Source organism: Sus scrofa, chromosome 2, assembly GCF_054392235.1.
Source record: "Sus scrofa isolate SSC_HxYL_T2T_F1_AM1 chromosome 2, Sscrofa_HxYL_maternal_Yorkshire_Landrace_v2.0, whole genome shotgun sequence".
NCBI classification, from domain to species: Eukaryota; Metazoa; Chordata; class Mammalia; order Artiodactyla; family Suidae; genus Sus; species Sus scrofa.
The window spans coordinates 160,453,050-160,470,777 of record NC_139384.1 but is presented as its reverse complement, the minus strand read 5'-3'; the positions used below and the strand labels follow the sequence as shown (position 1 = coordinate 160,470,777).

Sequence of the window (17,728 nt, the reverse complement as noted above, 5' to 3'; positions counted from 1 at the left end):
GCATAGTGTAGTTGGGAACTACAGATGCTTCCCTTTCTGGTCCTAGGCCAGAGTTGTGCGAAAAAAGGAACTTGTACAAGCTTTGCAAGGCAAATCTGAATCAGCAGCCATGAATACTCTCTGAAGGTCACTGTGTTCAGATGTGGTGACCGGTGCAGAGGTATGTAGTAGGTTTCAGTTCATCCAGCAATTCCTCTCAACGACCAGTAGTTCCAGCTCCTCTTGGAACCCCCAGAGGCAGTAACGTCTGAGAGAGAATGGATCTCTTCAGGCATTACCCCTTTGTGAGCCTGCTGTGGTAGCTGGACATGCTTGACTTTTCAGATTTACTAGGACTCCTTACCTGATTCTTCAAATAGGCTTTCAAAAGTTTCACTTCCTCAGCATCACCCACAGTTGCGTAAGGTCCAATTTTTATAGTAACTTATTCCATCACATCCATGATGAATCTACCCTCAACTGAAACCTGACCAATACAAGCCTCACAAAGTTCTGAGTAGCTTGAATTTCACTTGTCCTTGGTATTCCTGGTGTACTCGGCAGCCAAAGATAGGCTGATACTGATGTTTCTTCCCTTCAAGGAAAGACAATGATCCTAATGCCATTTAGTCCAGAACCAAACAAAGACTATTATTAACTCAGATCAAGGCACAGGAAATGACAAGCCAAATGGCTAAGCAGCACGATAAGAAAAGGGGAGAAAAGAAAGGTTTCAAGGAGAGGTCAGGATGTACAGGTCACAACGCGTTCTTGTCAACCTTAGGCTTGCTGTGGAAACTAAGTGAGGTCACGGGCGTGAAGGTACCCTGCAGGTTGTGTAGAGGTGTGCAGATAGGGCCTCACAGTGAGAGGGCCGTTTCTAAGAAAGACGCTTTGCTTTCTGCTCTTCGCAAGTCCTCTGGGATCTTCAGTTCATCCACGTGCTCCAGCCATCGGACAACTGGAATTTCGAAGAACGTAAGTATGTGGCTAGTGCCACAGGGGTGAAAGCAGGTGGCTCAGGGCAAAGGACTGTCTGCTTCTGAGCCACCAGGAAAAAGGAACTGAGAGCCTCTCAAGACCAGTTTGTTCTGCTTTCACACCAGGATGTCTCTGGAATGGAGGTGTACGGACAACCTCAGAAGTACTTCACCTTTCCTACCCTCGGCGCTTTCCACTTATTTTTTCTCCTCTGTCCCTTGGACAAGTCAGGGAGAAACACCCCTCAGGAATCTTGACTCCAGCACGTAGTATTGTGTGCATATGGACACCTGCTTGAGCTCTGCATCTCCGTCTCTGCATCTGCAAGGCGGGGACAATGACTTAATGGAGTTGTGAGGATTACACTACCTGTGCCCAGTCCTTAAAACAATGCACAGCACATCATCAGTGATCAGCAAATGTTAAATGATCTTATACGAAAAATAATGTTTATCGCTAGTATAGAATCAGAAGGTCAATTGTAGCCTTCTCATGTTCATATCAGATGTTATGATGTTCTCCATAACCTTTATTTCTGGTATTTTCTTCTTGGGGAAATCAAATGGCTTAGACGTTCAGTGCTTCCCAACCAGTAGTAGCAAAGCTTATCAGTCCTAGTGTGCGTGTGAGAAGCTGGTCTAATTCATCTGTTCAGATCATGCTGACCGTGAAGTGGGAAGGTACCCCACGGAGCTGGGCTCTTCATCAGCGACCACTCCCCCGTTCCCCTGGCCTGTGTGGCCCTGTGTCTCCGTGTGCCCTCTCCACTTCTCCTCTTGCCCACCTGCTGATGGGCTACCCCACTCATCAGCTTCTGCCCCCACCCTGCCACAGCAGCTGGCGTCCCAAAGGTGACGGATGACCTCCCGGTTCCTGAAGTCCAGTTAAGGTAGCCGTGTGTGGGGACTACTTCTGCCTTCTGGAATTATTCTTGCAGGACACCGCCCTTTGCCTCTGTAGGGCTTTTCCTTACTACCTTTCTGGCTGCTGCTCATCCTCCAGTCGCTTTTACTGTTTCAGTCCTATTCTCTGCCCACTCCTTACATGTCCGTGTTCTTCAGGTCCTCTCCTGAGCTTTCTCGTCCTCTCACTACAAGCGTCTCTCATCCGTCCCCGAGGCTCTATCATCTGATCCACAGAACTCGAGCCCAGCTCCTCCGCCTGAGCTTCCGACGCCACCTTCTCACTGAGCGTCACCACCTGAGTATCAGGTGCTTCAAACGCAGCTCATCCTACAGTGACCCGATGACCTTCTCCCGCAGAGCGACGTCCCGCCTCCCATGCTCCTCCATCAGCAGCGGCGGCTCCTTTGGCAGGTGGCTTGGTCTCTGTATCCTCAGGAATCCTCCTAGCAGCCCGCGTCTGCCTCCCGCTCACCTCTCCCACTCAGTCGGCTGTGGAGTCGGCATTCCTCTGGGAACAGACCTCTTTCCTCTCTTCTTGAGCCTTGTTTCTTCTCTTCTGGTTCTTATTCCGCCTGTGGACTGACTCACCGCGAGAGCCTCCCGACTGGCCTTCGTGCTTTTTTTCTTAGAGGCAAAGGAAAGCTTTATTCTTTGATCAAAGAATGCAGAGGTGGGAGCCCCCTGCTCTGGCGCGAGCGCCCTTTCCCCCCCCCCGGCGGTAGACGGGGCTGCTTAACAGGCTTCTAGTGGTTTTTGCAAGTGGGGCACAGCTGTGCGGCGCGCGCTCCGGCCCCGGAGCTGGTGCAGCGCCTCTGCGCACGGCCCCGCGCCGCCGTCTGGCCGGGCGGTGTCGGCCCAGGGCTTCTGCGCATGGGCCGTGCGGCCCTCGTGCACTGGGCCGTGTGCACGCGGCTCGACGCTCGGCCCCGCCGCCATCTTGCCGTGAGGGCGCCCAGCGCCTGGGCGCTCCGCCCGCTGAGGCGTCCTGGGCGGTGGCCGCGGCGGCTGCGCCGGGGAGCCGGGGCCTGAGGCGCCGCGGGTGAGCTTCCCGGAGCAGCGCCCGGGGAGCAGGTGAGGCCGGACTGAGCGCAGTGGAAGAAAGGTTAGACGTTATTTTACTACGCAGGTTCTCTTCTCATTTCCCGCGAATGGTTAATGGGCTTCGCCTGTGGGGACTTTGTTGTTGACTCATTCAAATGCTCCTCCACCGAGTTGCCGGAGTTACAGTTTGTAATCGGAAAATTGATGCTGATACTTTTCTGCTTGAAATACTTCTAGGAGTTTTTAGGGTAAATTAGAGTTCCTAACTGAGGCGTTCCTGTCGCGGCTCAGCAGTAGCCACCCCGGCTGGCATCCGTGAGGACGCGGGTTCCATCCCTGGCCTCGCTCAGTGGGTTAAAGATGCGGTGTTGCCCCGAGCTGGGGTGTAGGTCGCAGGTGCGGCTTGGATCCGGCGTTGCTGTGGCTGTGGCGTAGCCCAGCAGCTGCAGCTCCGATTCAGACCCCCAGCCTGGGAACCTCCATGTGCCACGGGTGTGGCCCTAAAATGACAAAAATAAATACAACCCACCCCCAAACAAAGCCCCGAGCTTGGACGGCCCTGTAGCGGTAGCTCCCTGGTTCCGCCTCTGGCCTCGTTCCCGCCTCTGCGCAGCCTCTGTCAGTGTCACGCCCAAACCTCCTGCCCTGGGGGGGAGCAGAATGTGTCTCCAGGGCCTTCTCTGGAAGCTTCCCAGGTAACTGCAGCCCGTCTTGAGGTCTCAGGCGGCGTTTGCGTCTTCCAGAAAGAGGTTCTGGGCCAGGACCTCTTTCTGCGGGGGCCTCAGATGGCTCTTCTGATAGTTGTGTCCCTTTCCTTGCGATTTTTTTCCAGTTTGGGCTTTGCAGTTGGGCCACTGGGATCTGAATTCCAGCCCTTCCACCACCTAGCTTCTATTTATCCAGTGAGCCTCATTTTTTAATCTGTACAATGGGTGTAATAATAGAAGCTGTGTTTTATATTGGCATGTTTATTGAAATAGGGATTAAATGGCATTTAATTCATTGTTTGTATAATTAAGAATTTAAAATCCATATTTTTAATTTGAATTTAAGCTGTATCATGGCAGTGCCTATGCCCACCGCTGAATGCCCAGTATCTGCTAAGTGCAGGTAGCAGCTCAACAGAAATACATTGAATACATTATTAAATATAATTTAATCTGTTGATTATTGAAATAAAAATTTTCACATTATCTTGGTGGCTTAATAGTCTACTGCATAATGTCCCAGATTTAACTCTTCACTTATGATAGTGCATTTGGGATATTTCAGTTCTTCAGTTATTGTACATTTGGGATATTTCAGTAATCAGTGAAGAGTTATTCTGAGAAGTGATTTAACTTTTCACTTATTGTACATTTGGGATATTTCAGTTTTTTATTATTGGACAAAATATTGTGAAAGGTATTTTCTGCACAGTTTTGTCTATCTTACCTTCTTTCTTGAAGTTCCTTCTCTAGAAGAGGCATCTTCTTGTTGTAAGTCGTCTTTTGAAGATGTTCCAGAACTCTCTATTCTGCTTCCTTTTTGAAAAATTGCCTACAAAACAGCCACACTTTCTATACTGTGACTTTTCTTTCTTCTGATGGCTTTGGGGTAAATAAGAGCCCAGAGCCCAGGGATCGGCCTTCCTCACCCTTCCTGCTCTCCATTCTGGCTGTGGATGTTCTTGCTCCACACTGGAAGCTACCAGCATGTAGTCTTACATCTCTGGGATATTCAGTGTTGCAGGTCACAGAGGGGAGGAAAGGCAGGTTATTACTTTTATTATTCTTCTTCTTCCTCCCCGTCTCTTCTCCTCACCTCCCCCTGCTCCTCCCCTTCTCCCTTTCTTCTTCCTCTTCTACTTCTTCTCACACTCACCTTTTTGAAGAAGGAAGGATAAAATTCTCTGAAAAAATGGCAAAAATATTTACATTCTATGATGTGGGTAAATAAGGTAGAAAAATAATGAAAAGAACGGAAAGCGAGAAAGAGGAGAGAGTGACAGAAAGAAGGAAGGCTAGAAAAAGAGAAGAGGATGAGACCAGAAACAACTTTCAGTATTGAAAGAATAATTAGAAAATGAGAGAGGAGAAAAGAAAACAAAGCAAAAAATGCAAATGTAGCAAAATACATATTTGGGGCCATTCTTTTACATCTCTTTGATTTAAATTTTATCTGACCACCTTTCCGAGATTTGAAGAAGCTACTCTGATTCCATAAGATTAGTTTTTATTTTTATTTATGCTTCTCCAGGGTAAAGTTATCTGATTCGTTCTCTCATTCCTCTGGGGACATAGTTTTCATACTCCTCAGTAGTCCCGTTACCTTTCTTGGGTCGTATTCAGTCTGTCAGCTTTCCTATTAAAGTGTGGTGCTCAGGGTTGGACCGAGCAGTCCCGAGTGTTCCTGGTGTGCGATGATGGACCGAGCACGATTGGACAGTCGCTTCCTGCGCTGGGCACATGGAACTTCAGTTTTCTCTTTTGCTACCTCCCTCTCAAACATTTCAAGCAGTCGTTCTAAAACTTCTTGGTTCTAGATCACTTTACTCTCCTAATGAATTATTGAGCACCAGAAATGGGTTCTGTTTATGAATATTTTTATTTTCTGATATTTACTATGTGAGTAATTAAAACATACACATTTTAAAAATACTGATGTATTAATTCATTTAAAAATAACAGAAATAGGCTAAATCCATTATATGTTGACATCATTAATATATCTTTGGGAAAATTTTTCAAAAACACTAATATTGAGAAAATGGCATTGTTTTTTATCTTTGTGTATGTTTCTAATATCTGCCTTCGTAGATGATAACTTGATTCTTATTCTGATTCTGCATTTAATCTTTTACAATGTGCTGTTTTGTTGAGGTGTATAAATAAAGCCAGGCCTCCCTCAGAGGCATAGTTGAAAAATGTGAACATATTTTAGTGGCCTTTTGAGCTAATTGTGGACATTCTTTGCTATTACCTCAAAACTTGCCAAGTAATTTCTGAAAGGTTAGTTGCAGTGTGGAATAGGGAACCATTTCAATGAACTTTTCATATTTTAATATAATCCATTGGCACAACTTACCCTTTAAGTGGTTCTTTTATCCATGCACTATTTTATAACATCATGCATTGGTTATTGGGAAAATATTAGCTCACTGAGCTATGCTGAGTTTCCAAACGTTAACTCATTTCATTCTATCATGTGAAAAAAATCACATTCTTCAATAAAACCTCAATCTAATTAGAAAAATCTTTTAAGTATTGGGAAACTGACAAGCTCATGGCAGCGGATATGAGTCTTCCAAAATTCACTTGAAAGCTTGAATTTTATCATTAGCAGCAGGGAGTTCCCGTTGTGGCGCAGTGGTTAACGAATCCGACTAGGAACCATGAGGTCGAGGGTTCGGTCCCTGCCCTTGCTCAGTGGGTTAACGATCCGGCGTTGCCGTGAGCTGTGGTGTAGGTTGCAGACGCGGCTCGGATCCCGCGTTGCTGTCGCTCTGGCGTAGGCCGGTGGCTACAGCTCCGATTGGACCCCTAGCCTGGGAACCTCCATATGCCGCGGAAGCGGCCCAAGAGATAGCAACAACAAACAACAACAACAAAAGACAAAAAGACAAAATAAATAAATAAATAAATATCATTAGCAACAAATATTGGTAGTAATTTTCCTTGAAGTGACAGGCTCACTTCATTCGTTTTTGGGAAAATGTCTTCCAACTACTCACATCTGAATTACAAAGTTTGTTAGGCAGTCCTTCTTTCAAGAAAAATAATTTTTTTTAATGACGAAAGCAGCTAATTGACATTGCAAATCAGATATCTGTGTGAGTGCTGTTCCTTTAGATACGTGTTGTATTTCAGTGTCCAGCAGAGGAAGTTTATGCCTGTCTTGATTTTTGTCACACAGACTGTTTCTAAGAAACACACTTGAGGGTCAAGATTTAATAAAGTTAACATTTATTGTTAATAAAACGCAATGTTAAGTGAAACAGGCTTTTATATTTGGTTGGAGCAATACAGGATACAATGATGAACTGTACAGTTGGGAGTTACTGTTTCAATTCATGCTGAGGTACTAGCAGTTCTGTCTGCCACTGCTTTTGCACTTTTGGTGTGAATATTGCCATAGTGAAAATGGCAAGGTAGTACCATCTTGAGAATTGTTTTGGCTTGCAGATCCCTTGAAAGAATCCTGAGGACTCCCCGGGGTCTGTGGACTTCGTCTTGTGAACTGACTGTCCAGATAACCAGTGTCATTAGATACGTCCTACACGGATTGCATTGGTGACGGCTGAGCTGTCACCAACAGGTTGGGGGTCTTTAGAGAAAGAATACTAATGTATCTTAGGTGCTGCATCAGATGCTTTCTTATATATCACCTCACAGCAATCCTTTCGGTAGGTTCTGTTTTATCCTCAATTTCAGATGAGGAATTGGAGATCAGAGAGATGAGTTAACTTGCCAAAATCACACAGCTGGTAAGCAGGAGAGCCCGTATGTCAGTGCAGGCAGTGTGACTCCAGAGCGCATGCTCCGACTGCTTTGTTATTGCTGGAGGGGCCACGAGGATGGGCACAGTGAGGGAGTAGCAGGGCAGAGGGGCAAGAGGTCAGAGCGGTGGCTCGGGGTCTTGGACCCCAGGGGTCTAAGTAGCAGGTCAAAGAATTCCTCCAAATCTGCTTTTCCACCTGATTCTCATGAAAGCCCTGAGTTGACTGGTCAGAGTTCTGACTCCCGTTTCCTAAGTCAGGGAGTTGATGCAATGTTAGCAGAGGAGTCCCTTGAAGCCTCAGAGTCATATACTCACCTTCTCACCCAAAGCCAAGGACGCAGGGCCCCTCTTGGTAGCTTTTTCCCCTTGGAGCCCATGCTATGGGGGGGAACTTGGCAAGGCAGGCAATGGTGCCGCTGGTTCTAGACAGAGGAGCAAGCCTATTAGCCTGGTGTCACAGAGGAAAAGTGCCTGGGGGTCTGGCAGCAGTGAAATCCCTCCTCACCCTTGGTGTCCATGGCTGCAGCTCATGGTGGTTCTGGAGCTGCAATTTCCCATCCAGCCAGAAGCAGTTTATCTGCCAGCAGTCGAAGGTGTGGAGCAGCCAGGGAAGACAGGCCAGAGGCTGCACTGAGGACTTGAGACTGCTGGCAAGGTTTGAAGGAGCAGAGAAGAGGGTCCAGAGGCAGCCCAGATCTGTGGTGAGGAACAGAACTACAGAGGAGGGGAGTTTGCCAGAAGTCATCCGGCCCTTAAGTAGAAATGTCCTGCCAGCTCCCAGGCCCCGATGCTTGCTTCACAGCATCGCCGATACGCGCAGCAGCCTGCCTGGGACCTCCCTTCTGCTCTCAGAGCACACCGGGGCCCAGCTGGCTGCCAGGGTTGCTCTGCAAGGAGAAGCTCAAGCTCTGCTGCCATGTGCCTCTTTTATGAAGTTCTTATGAACTGAGCTGAGAACCCAGATGGAGCCTTGTTGGTTTATCTGACCCCTCCTCCCACACCCTTAAGTAGAAATGCCTGGGGTTTGTGATGGTGTCCTCCTGTCAGGCCACTCTGGTGGTGGTTCAGTTCCAAACAGGTTTCATATTCCTTTCGCTCTGAGATGCCTTTCCTTCCAGTGCGTCGATTTTGCCTTTGTTCTTTTGTTTATATTCCTTAGACAATCAAGTTCCTGACAGTTACTGGCCTCCTGGATGCGGAAGAGGAGAAATTTCATACAGTTCCTGAATGTCCAAGCCTTCAAAGCCCCATGTGAGGCCAGCAAACAGCCCCCATAATCAAGGGGGAGAGCCTTCCCAGGTCAGAGTCTGCTCCAGGTGGGATGCCTATTCTCAGGTCTGCATCCCACTGTGGCCTCCCTGCCTCGGGGTGGCACCTGCCGCCGCCTGCATGGGGCCCCATGGAGAGAAACTTTGCAGGAATAAGGGGGTTGGTTGCTGTTCACCAGGACAGAAGAGGAGGTTGTGCTATAGGATGACTTCCCCTCTCGTTCCTCGTCCTCTCTTCCTCCTCTTCTGCTCCCAAATGTTTATTGAGACTGCTGTGTTCAAGGCCCTGTTTTAAGAGCTGGGGTTCAGCCGAGAGGAGCAAGCACATTCGGTGCTGTGGTGGAGCTGGGTCTGCGAAGGAGCCAGATGATCGATAATGCGGCATCAGGTTGTGTGTGAAGCACAGTGTAGATTTAGTGCCTTGAGAGAGACAGAAGTGGGTTTAGACTGAGTAGTGAGAGGTGGGCTTAGATCCAGGAAAAGGGTTAGGCAGAGGCACTGAGGAGGGAGGGGCTGTTGAGACGAGACCTGAATGAAGGGAGCACCTGTGCCCTGTAGCCACGTGGGGGAGGGGCCCTCCAGACTGGTCCCCTTCCACCCAGGATGGCCTAGGACCAGTTCAGTCCTGTTTCCAGGTAATGCCCTCCTCCACGTGCTCAGAGTTCTTAGGTCCCAGTGAAATCTTCTTAACCCAGCTACGCTGGCTCTTATCCTATCAGCCTCAAGTTGTTTCCTGTTAAAAACAGCTATGCTAGAATCTGGAGTTACTTGACTAAATCTTTGGTTTTTCTTCTTCTCTTCTTGATCCTCAAAAGATTCCAGGGTCTTCGAGTGCAAAGTGCCCTTTGAGGTCAGAGGGCCCAACCCCCTCATTGTAGAAGTGGAGAAAGTAAAGCCCAGGCCTCGGAAGGACTTGCTTAGGGCTGGGCACAGGGTTAGGTGCAAAGCTGGCACGTGTGGACACAGACGTTGTGCACTCCTGCTGCAGTGTGTCCCTTCCACCCACCACGCCACGTGTGCCCGCTAATCCTCTCCTGTCTCTTCTCCTTGCAGGACAGCAGCACCAGCTCATGTTTCCCCAGAACTTGGGTTTCCTCTCACATTGTGGTTCTGTTCTTCCCTGAGGAGGTTTTCTGAGAAGAGAGCTCCCTGTAGCTTTCTTTTTTGCCCTTTAAACTAAATATTATCTTTTGCTCTACACCGGGATTTGTGCTTAAGGCCAGGATTTCACTTAACCCTCACAATAATACCCCCCGCCCTTTGTGAGGTATTGTTAAATTCATTCTTATTGAAAGACTGGGACATTCAAATTTAGAGAGGGTGAGTGTTTTACCCACGATTACACAGCTCGAGAACAGTGGCACTGGAATAGGAACCCAAGCAGTGTGATTCCAGAGCTTATACCCTCACCCACTGGGCTAGTCTGTCTGCTCTCCATGGAGAGCATCCGGCACCAACCAGGGCAAGAGTGCTCGTCTTGGATCACTTGTCCCTTCAGACTCCTAGAGCCTCTTTCTCTTTGGACATTCTGGTTACTTTACCACCACTGTCGCAGCGGGTGGTCTGGGTAAGGAGCCTGCTATCCCTCCCCTTCCTCTGCGAGACTCCTGACACATAGGTTGCCACACTTAGCATCACCTGACCTTGGTACCTTGACAAGTGGTGACACAATGCAGAATGGCAGTTTGACCCAACGACATGCCAGCTGTGTACAGTAGGAGTGCTGTGCCTTGTCTGGGGACTGGATGGACCGAGTCAGGCCTTATTTTTTAGCAGTAAGATAGGGGTCAGCCATAGACCAGTCCTTCTCAGAGGACGCAGTGACAGATGCCAAATGCATATAGAGAGAGATGAGATAATCCAGTCACTAAGAGTGAAAGTCTAGAGGCTGAACAGTAGTCTCGCCTCCATGTGGTTTGGCTTCTGCAGCTCATATGGTTTCTTTTCTTCCTTACTTCTCTATGAATTCTTAAACTGCTGATAAGTGGGTGTCATGAGTGGGTCACTGTCCATGCCCTGGAGGAGGTGGGTAGCTGTCCTCAGTCTGTGTCCCTTCAGTTACAGCAGTCAGCTCGGCTCATCACCCTCCAATGCCAGGTGCCCACATCATCCAGAACTTACTTTTGCAGCCGTCCATTTTACTGGCCCCTGGCTAGACCTGAGGTCATTTTCCCAAAGTGAGGCTTAGGGACCGGCTGGCCAGACTCCTGAGGCCCACCCTGACCTGCTGAATCGGAATGTCTGGGGGTGGCATCTGAGGGGTTCATGTGCCCAAACTCCTCAACAGCTTTTATTCCCAAGTGAATTCTTTGGATCCTAAAGTTTGAAAACGACAGCCTCGGAGACCTGCTTTGGGGTCAGATAGCCATCCTGGGTTCTACTGAATGTGATGAGCATGCGGTCTGTGGAGTCATGTGCCCACATTCTCTTGGGGGATTGGAGGCGTGGAGCATTGGATCAGAGCAGGCAACACCTGCTGATGGGTTTTAGGAACTGGTTACACGTGAAATTGCAAATGCAATCCAGGAGCGCAATCTGTGAGTTGCAGAAGTACTGTATTTGAAATTGTGAATTGTTTGCCAGCCTTACTGATGAGAAGAATTTCACACACATGCACACGCACACACACAAAATACTGAAAACCTGGAAGCCATAGTAGCACTGAACCTTCATTCTGTCTGGCAACAATCAACTGTTGCCGAATAGTGGGTGCCACTTTTATGTGGGTTTGAGGCCCCCTTTGCTCCCTTTCTCTCCAGTCTCTTCACATTTGAGGCTGTGTCCGTGATTCAAGAGAAGTGGCACTGAGCACATTTCTTGGTGGATGTGAAGAATATTCGTTTGTGTTTTTTAATAGGTCAGTTTTGTGACTGTATTAAAAACAATGCAATTACAGACGGTTTGTGCCGCTGACCCTGCAAGCATTTGGTTGGGACCCTGGACCCTGATTCCCAGACCCCTCTGGTTCTGTAACTGGAAGCTCAGAGTCCACTGTAAACTCAGGGAGTATTGGAATCTGAGCGTGAAGTGCAACACCCTCCTTACACAGGTAAGGATGCGGTAGCCAGGAAGGAGGAAAGCCCTTTGGGAGGTCCCCGGGAGGTGGAGCGTGGCCAGGGTGCACCGTCCACCCAGCCTCCCCTGCTGGTGCTCTTTGCTCCATATTTCCCTTATCCTTGGTCATACCACTTTTTTCCCTGGATTTTTTTGTATTCCAAGTACAGTGCTGACAGTAGTGTGTTACAGACACATCTGATTTAGTCGTCACCCCTCTTTGACGGACAAGAAATTACTTAGCAGAAGGGACAGGATCTGAACCCAGGTCTGGGTGCAGTCTGAGCCTTCCCTGCTGTGTGGCTTCCTTCTGACCAGCCCAGCAACCCTGCCAGGAAGACACCGTGTCATTCCCATTTTGCAGATGAGGAAAACAAGAGGGTAAGGATGTCCGCCAGGACCCCACAGCCAGTAGCTGATGCGGGCAGGACTGACGTCTACGTCCGGCTGCAGGGCTGGGCGTGTAACTGTGACTCCATCTGCTGCTCTTCTGCACCTCCTGGAACCACACGAGACCCTCCAAGTTTCATTTGTATTTCTTGGTCTGTAATCAGCCTACAAAACTCACTGTCATAGGTAAATTTGGTTGTACAAAGGGGCTGCGTCTGTTCCGTGCCGGGGTTAGTGCCCGTGTGGTTTTGTGATCATGCAGCCTTCTTCTGGGCCGAACAGTGAGTGCCAGCCACAGCCTAGACCCTCAGGGGCAGTTACCTCCATGGACAGGGACTCTGAGTCCAGAGACAGGAAGGGACTTCTCAGATGTTACACTGTGAGTGCTAATCCTCCAGAGACTAGAGCCAGAACACCACAGAGTCTAGACAAAAACCCAGGGCCAGGCCTTTTTCTGTAGCACCCTTTCTCTTTCCAGCACAGTGCTAGTTCCCTCCTGTTGCAGTTGAATCAATGGTTTTCACTCCATGCACCAAAGAACGCTGTAGTCTCCTGTAGGTACTTCTAAGATTTCAAAAAGAGTAACATCTTTGCCGCCAAAAAATAAAGATTCAAACTGACTAAGGAACACATTAATCACCCATTTAGAAATATATTTTATATGCTGGCATTGAGTCCAAGAGGTCATTTTAAAAAAAGACTTCTGATGCTAAAAAAAGATTGCACTTCAATGTTTCCCGGTGGATTAGCAGGTTAAGGATTCGTCATCGTCACAGCCGTGGCACAGTTTCGATCCCTGGGCCCAGATCCTCCATATGCCGCTGGTGTGCCAAAAATAAAAAAAGATGGCAGTCTCTTTTTTCTAAAATGTCATGGGTCACAGAGCTGCAGAATCCATCAGCCCAGAGGTGGAAAGTACTCTGCATCAAGGTCACATGTCCCAGCAATGGGAAGGAAGCTAAGTCTTCACCTTGAGCTAACCAAGCACCTTGCTGAAAGGTGATCCTGTCTCCCCAGTGTCTCCACCGCAGTCTGCTGGGACCACGGCAGAGCTTCTCTGTCCCCACTGGGTATGTGTGGACCTGCCCCGTCGTTGCAACACGGGCCCTGGAATGCCTGGCTCTCCCTTGGCATGAGGTCTGGAGGGTCTTAATGTGCAGGTTGCTCCGTGGGATTCTCCAGTCTAGGTCCTAGAAGCCGGCTGTAGATTCCGGCCCTGGGCACCTGGGGGCCAGGGCTGCTGGCAGAAAGGGTGCTGTGGAGGTTTCTAGAAACAGCTACCGCTGATAATTCCTCCTCTCCGAATACGAGGGATTAGAAAGGTGTGTTCATGCAGGAACAGACTTGAGAAAAGCAAACAGATGAGGAGGTACACACACACTCAGGCCTCTTCTCCCTTTGCCTCCATAGCTCGGGTGGGCGCGCACACACACACACACACACAATTTCCTTAGACTCCGATTTAGACTTGGTTCAGTCCAGCTGTAGTGCTGGTTCAGCTGTGGTTCTTGGTAAAGTGGTTTAACTAGTAAGGTCAGATTTCCTGCTTCTCTGCTCTCCAGCCAGCCTCACCACCTCTCCTCCTCATCTTTTTCTGTAGCAGGTAAATAACCATGGCCTTTCCCCTGGCCTCCCTGGCAGCTCACTCAGCCCTGGACCCCCTCCCAGTGCTCATCTCCTTAGCACCATCAAGGCCAGACTCCTCAGATACTCAGACCTCAGAACTGCAGGCTCGGGGGGCTGGTCAGTTCTTCCTCTGTAAACCCTCCTCTTTACACGTGGAAAACACCGGGGCCTAATATCTCAAATGGCAGCTGCATCTTCCAAAGGGCACACAGCCTCCTGCATGAGGCTGGAAGCCTTTCTTAAATCAGATTTCACAAGTGGTAGCTCTCAGGCTGTACCAGCACCACAGATAACTTTTTTTTTGGGGGGGGGGTGTGGTTCATATACTGAGATGTCACAATATTATTTTATAATTTAAATTCAGAGTCAGCACTTTAAAATGGGAAAGCTTCTACCTCCATAGTCTAGATTCTGGCCTCTTTTGAAAAAAGGCAAGTCTGCCAACCTAGACCCCCATATTCCATTGTGGCAGTAATTTGCCAAATGGTGGAGAGTCACTCCTCTTTGGAGGTGGAGAACTGGCTTAATTCATTTATCTTTCCAGTTGGGACCCTATAGGCATTTTTATGTGCAACCTCTGTCTTAAGGAAATATAATAAAATAATACTGATAATTATTTATGTACCTGGAGTATTCTGGCATTAGCAGGCACCATGCTCAGGACTTTACATGTGTATGTTGTTTAGGTCTCACTAAAGCCCTACAGGATATGTTTATTATTATTCCCATTTCACAGATTAAAAATAGAGGCTCTGATGAGTTAAGAGCTTTGCCCCAAATCACACGTATATGAGGAAATAGAGCCAGGATTCAAAGCCAGATTTATCCAGCTCTCTAAACTGTGCTGATTCCAAGGTCTGTGTAGCCTTTGTCCACAGGCATGACGTTCATGGCGGTAACGCAGCCGTTCCTCCAGCCCCGGTCTCTGTTTGGAGTTTCAGGCTCTGTGGGACGTTGCCGCTTGCAGGGCCACGAGAATTCACCAGGTGGAGAGTCTGAGTCATAGAGGAGAGCAGCCTCTGCACTCTTCTCCTTGAGGCTGCCGATCCTTCCTCTGCTCCTCCTGACTGCTCTGCTCAGGCTGCAGTGGCATTCTCCCCTTTTGTGACGCCACAGGCACTTAAATGTCATCTCTGATTCTCCTTCCCCTGCTCCCTCTTTTGAATCCGCATCTAGTGATACATGAAACCCTGTTCATACGTTCTCTGTATTTCTGGTGCTGTCTTTGTTTTAGGCTCCCTCCCTCCTCCAGTGCGCTCTGTAAGGTGATGCCGTACTGATCTCCTTAGAGCATTTGACAGATCACACTCCTCCCTTCTTTGAAGACCAGCCCTGGCTCTCCATTGCCTTTTGGAGACAAGCTCCCCTGGGTCGCAGGCCTCGGAGATGCTCTGCAACACTCAGGAAGCTTCTCCAGACATAGCTTCCGGGAACTTCTCTTTACTGTTCCAGCCCTCCAGCCAAGATAAACTCGTCCCAGGTTCTCAGAAGTCCCCAAAGCGTGTCCTGTCTAAATACTTGTCCCTTCTGTTTAGCATGCTCCACTGCTCAGCTTTCCTTGTGGGATTTTGTGCCCCCTTTTAAGGTGTAGCTCAAAAGCTACCTCTAGGAAGCCTTCCCTGAACAAAATTCTCTCTGTCCCACACCACCCTCATCCCTGTTCCCCAGCCATGGTGGCACACTCTCATTGGACAGCTCTTTGTGGAACATCTGCTATGTGCTGTGCGCTGTGGATATGCACGCTTCCTCCCGACTTTGAGCAAATACTCACTGAGCGCTTACGGTGCGGCTGGCTCGGTCCTGATGCAGGAGGTCCTCATTCCCGTGATACAGTGTAGTGCAGTGAGGAAAATATAAAGCAGTGGAATCTGATCTGTGACAGTGAAGATGCAGGGAGTGAACAGGATCCAGCAGGACCCACAGCACAGAGGGAAGCCTGTTCCTAGAGATGTGCTGGTCTAATGAGGCCCCCAGGAGCCAAAGTTCAGTATCCGCCTCTAGCAGTTCTGTGGCTTTTCTTGCAGCCTGACTCCTTCTTTGCTTTTGATTGACACTAGGCTGCTGGGCCTCCCTGTTTAGCTGTCTCCAAGGGAAATCGGCCACCAGAAGGATCTGCCTGGTTCCAGGGCCTTCAGATGCAGGAGCTGCCCATGGCTGGACCCTGCATTCTGTCCTGATGCCAAGCTCACACAGGAAGAGGAGGAGCTGCAGGGCCAGGTCACCAGGCAGAACAAAACCTGCAGAGCAGGGGACGGGGGTTGATCTTTCCTTCCAGGCGCCCCTCAGAAGTCTGTGGGCAGGACGGCAAGCTTCAGCCAAGAGTGGCTCAGGTGGACTGATCGTGCTGGGTATGCTGGACACCACAGGCAGCCTGGCTGCCTCCTCTGTGCTCCACTCACTCAAGTTTCTCCATGGGGAATGTTGGCCCCACCTTCCTCTCCACCGCTGCTGCTGACAGTACTGATGAGAACCACAAGGAGCGTTCGCCGAGGCTCTGTGCTGAGTGAGCTGTGTGATTTTCCCTATTTCATGCTCATGTGCATGAACCCGGTTTTGTAACCAGATTTCGTAAGGATTCTCAGGCTTAAGAGAGGCTTAAGAGGAGACTCTTGGGCTTAAGAGAGGTTAAAAAATTTGCACAGGGCACACCAGGCACAGGGGAGTGTTACAATTCAAAACCAACTTGACATTAGACTCTTCAAGGCCTAAGTGTAACCACATCATAGCGTCTGCCTGTGCTGTTAAAATTCCAAGGCTTCCTTCAGGTACCGGCTCTCCTGTGAGGCTTTCCTTGTTTGCCTTTTCCACCCCTGAATGTGGCACATATACGTGTTCTGAGCAGCGGTCGTCAGCCACTCATTCAACATTTGCAGCATGTCCACTAGCTGCTCCTTGGTGGATGACTCTGCGTCTCCTCTTTGGAAGCGCCCTGTCCAGTCACCACAGGGGAGGAGCAAGGCCACTTTGTGAAGTATTTTGGTCTGCTTGAAGCAGCACACCCCCTTTCCAGGGCCTCAGAAAGCCGTGGGTCTTGCCCTCTAGGTAGACTATCAAAGTCATTTAACAATTCAGGTCAGACCTAAGGAAGTTTGGCAAAAGCTGCAGAACAAGCAGATGGAGAAGCAGGAGGGAGCTCCACCAGGCAGCACCTTGGCTGCGGGGAGAGCTTTGCAATTCTTGCCCCTCTCCCTGTAACACTCTCCCAGAGCTGAGCTTCTGAGTCCTCTGAAGGGAAAGGGGTGATCTGCTGGGGCTGTGCTCAGTGTGATTCCGGTGTTTCGAGCTTTTACCAAGTATTTATGAAACCAGTTTAAGCAAAGTCCTACTCCTTTCTCCAGGGTGTTGTCATTCCAGCACCTCCAAGACCAACCTGATCAGGACTTAGAAGGAGCCAGGCTTAGGCTGTGCCCTAGAAAATTTGAATCCCAGGTGCAGTCCAAGAGAAGACTACCTCCTTCCACTCCGCCAAGTAACAACAGTGTTTGTTCAACCAATTAGAAGGCATTTAAGAAGGAGGATGGTCATCCATGAGGTCCTGCTGTCCAGCACAGGGAGCTCTATCCAGTCTCTTGGGATAGACCGTGATGGAAGAGAATATGCATGTATGACGGGGTCACTGTGCTGTATGTCGGAAATTGACTCAACACTGTAAATCAACTATATTCTAATTAAAAAAAAGAAAGTGAAAAAAAAAAAAAAAAAAAAGAAGATGGGGAAACTTGCTGAAAATGGCTTCAGGCAGGCTATTTAGAAACTGCCAGCCTTCTCCCTGGTGCCTTCTGACAGGTCCTTAGGCTTCCGCTGGAGGCAGTGGTTCAGCTTTTCTGTGGAACAGATGAAACTTTGAGAAACATTCAACATTTTGAAATCTCCTCCTACAAAAATCTCTCTCCACGTACAACCTAGTGTACAGTTTTAGGGGATTTCTGAAGTCCATCCACGAACCTGGCGTGAGATGTCCCCCCCGTGTTGTATGCAAACAAGATGACTAGGTGGTATGTGGAC

At 48.9% G+C, this 17,728-nt stretch overlaps 1 long non-coding RNA gene across 1 annotated transcript; it reads right to left on the bottom strand.

Annotated features, from left to right (window-relative positions):
• Window positions 1–8,781: 8,781 nt before the first annotated feature.
• Window positions 8,782–17,425, bottom strand: LOC146405826 (uncharacterized). Its single transcript, XR_014839059.1, has 2 exons — window positions 12,083–17,425; window positions 8,782–11,590 (listed from the first exon to the last, which is right to left on the bottom strand). It is a non-coding gene; the product is annotated as an uncharacterized LOC146405826 (long non-coding RNA).
• Between the last annotated feature and the right edge of the window lie 303 nt (window positions 17,426–17,728).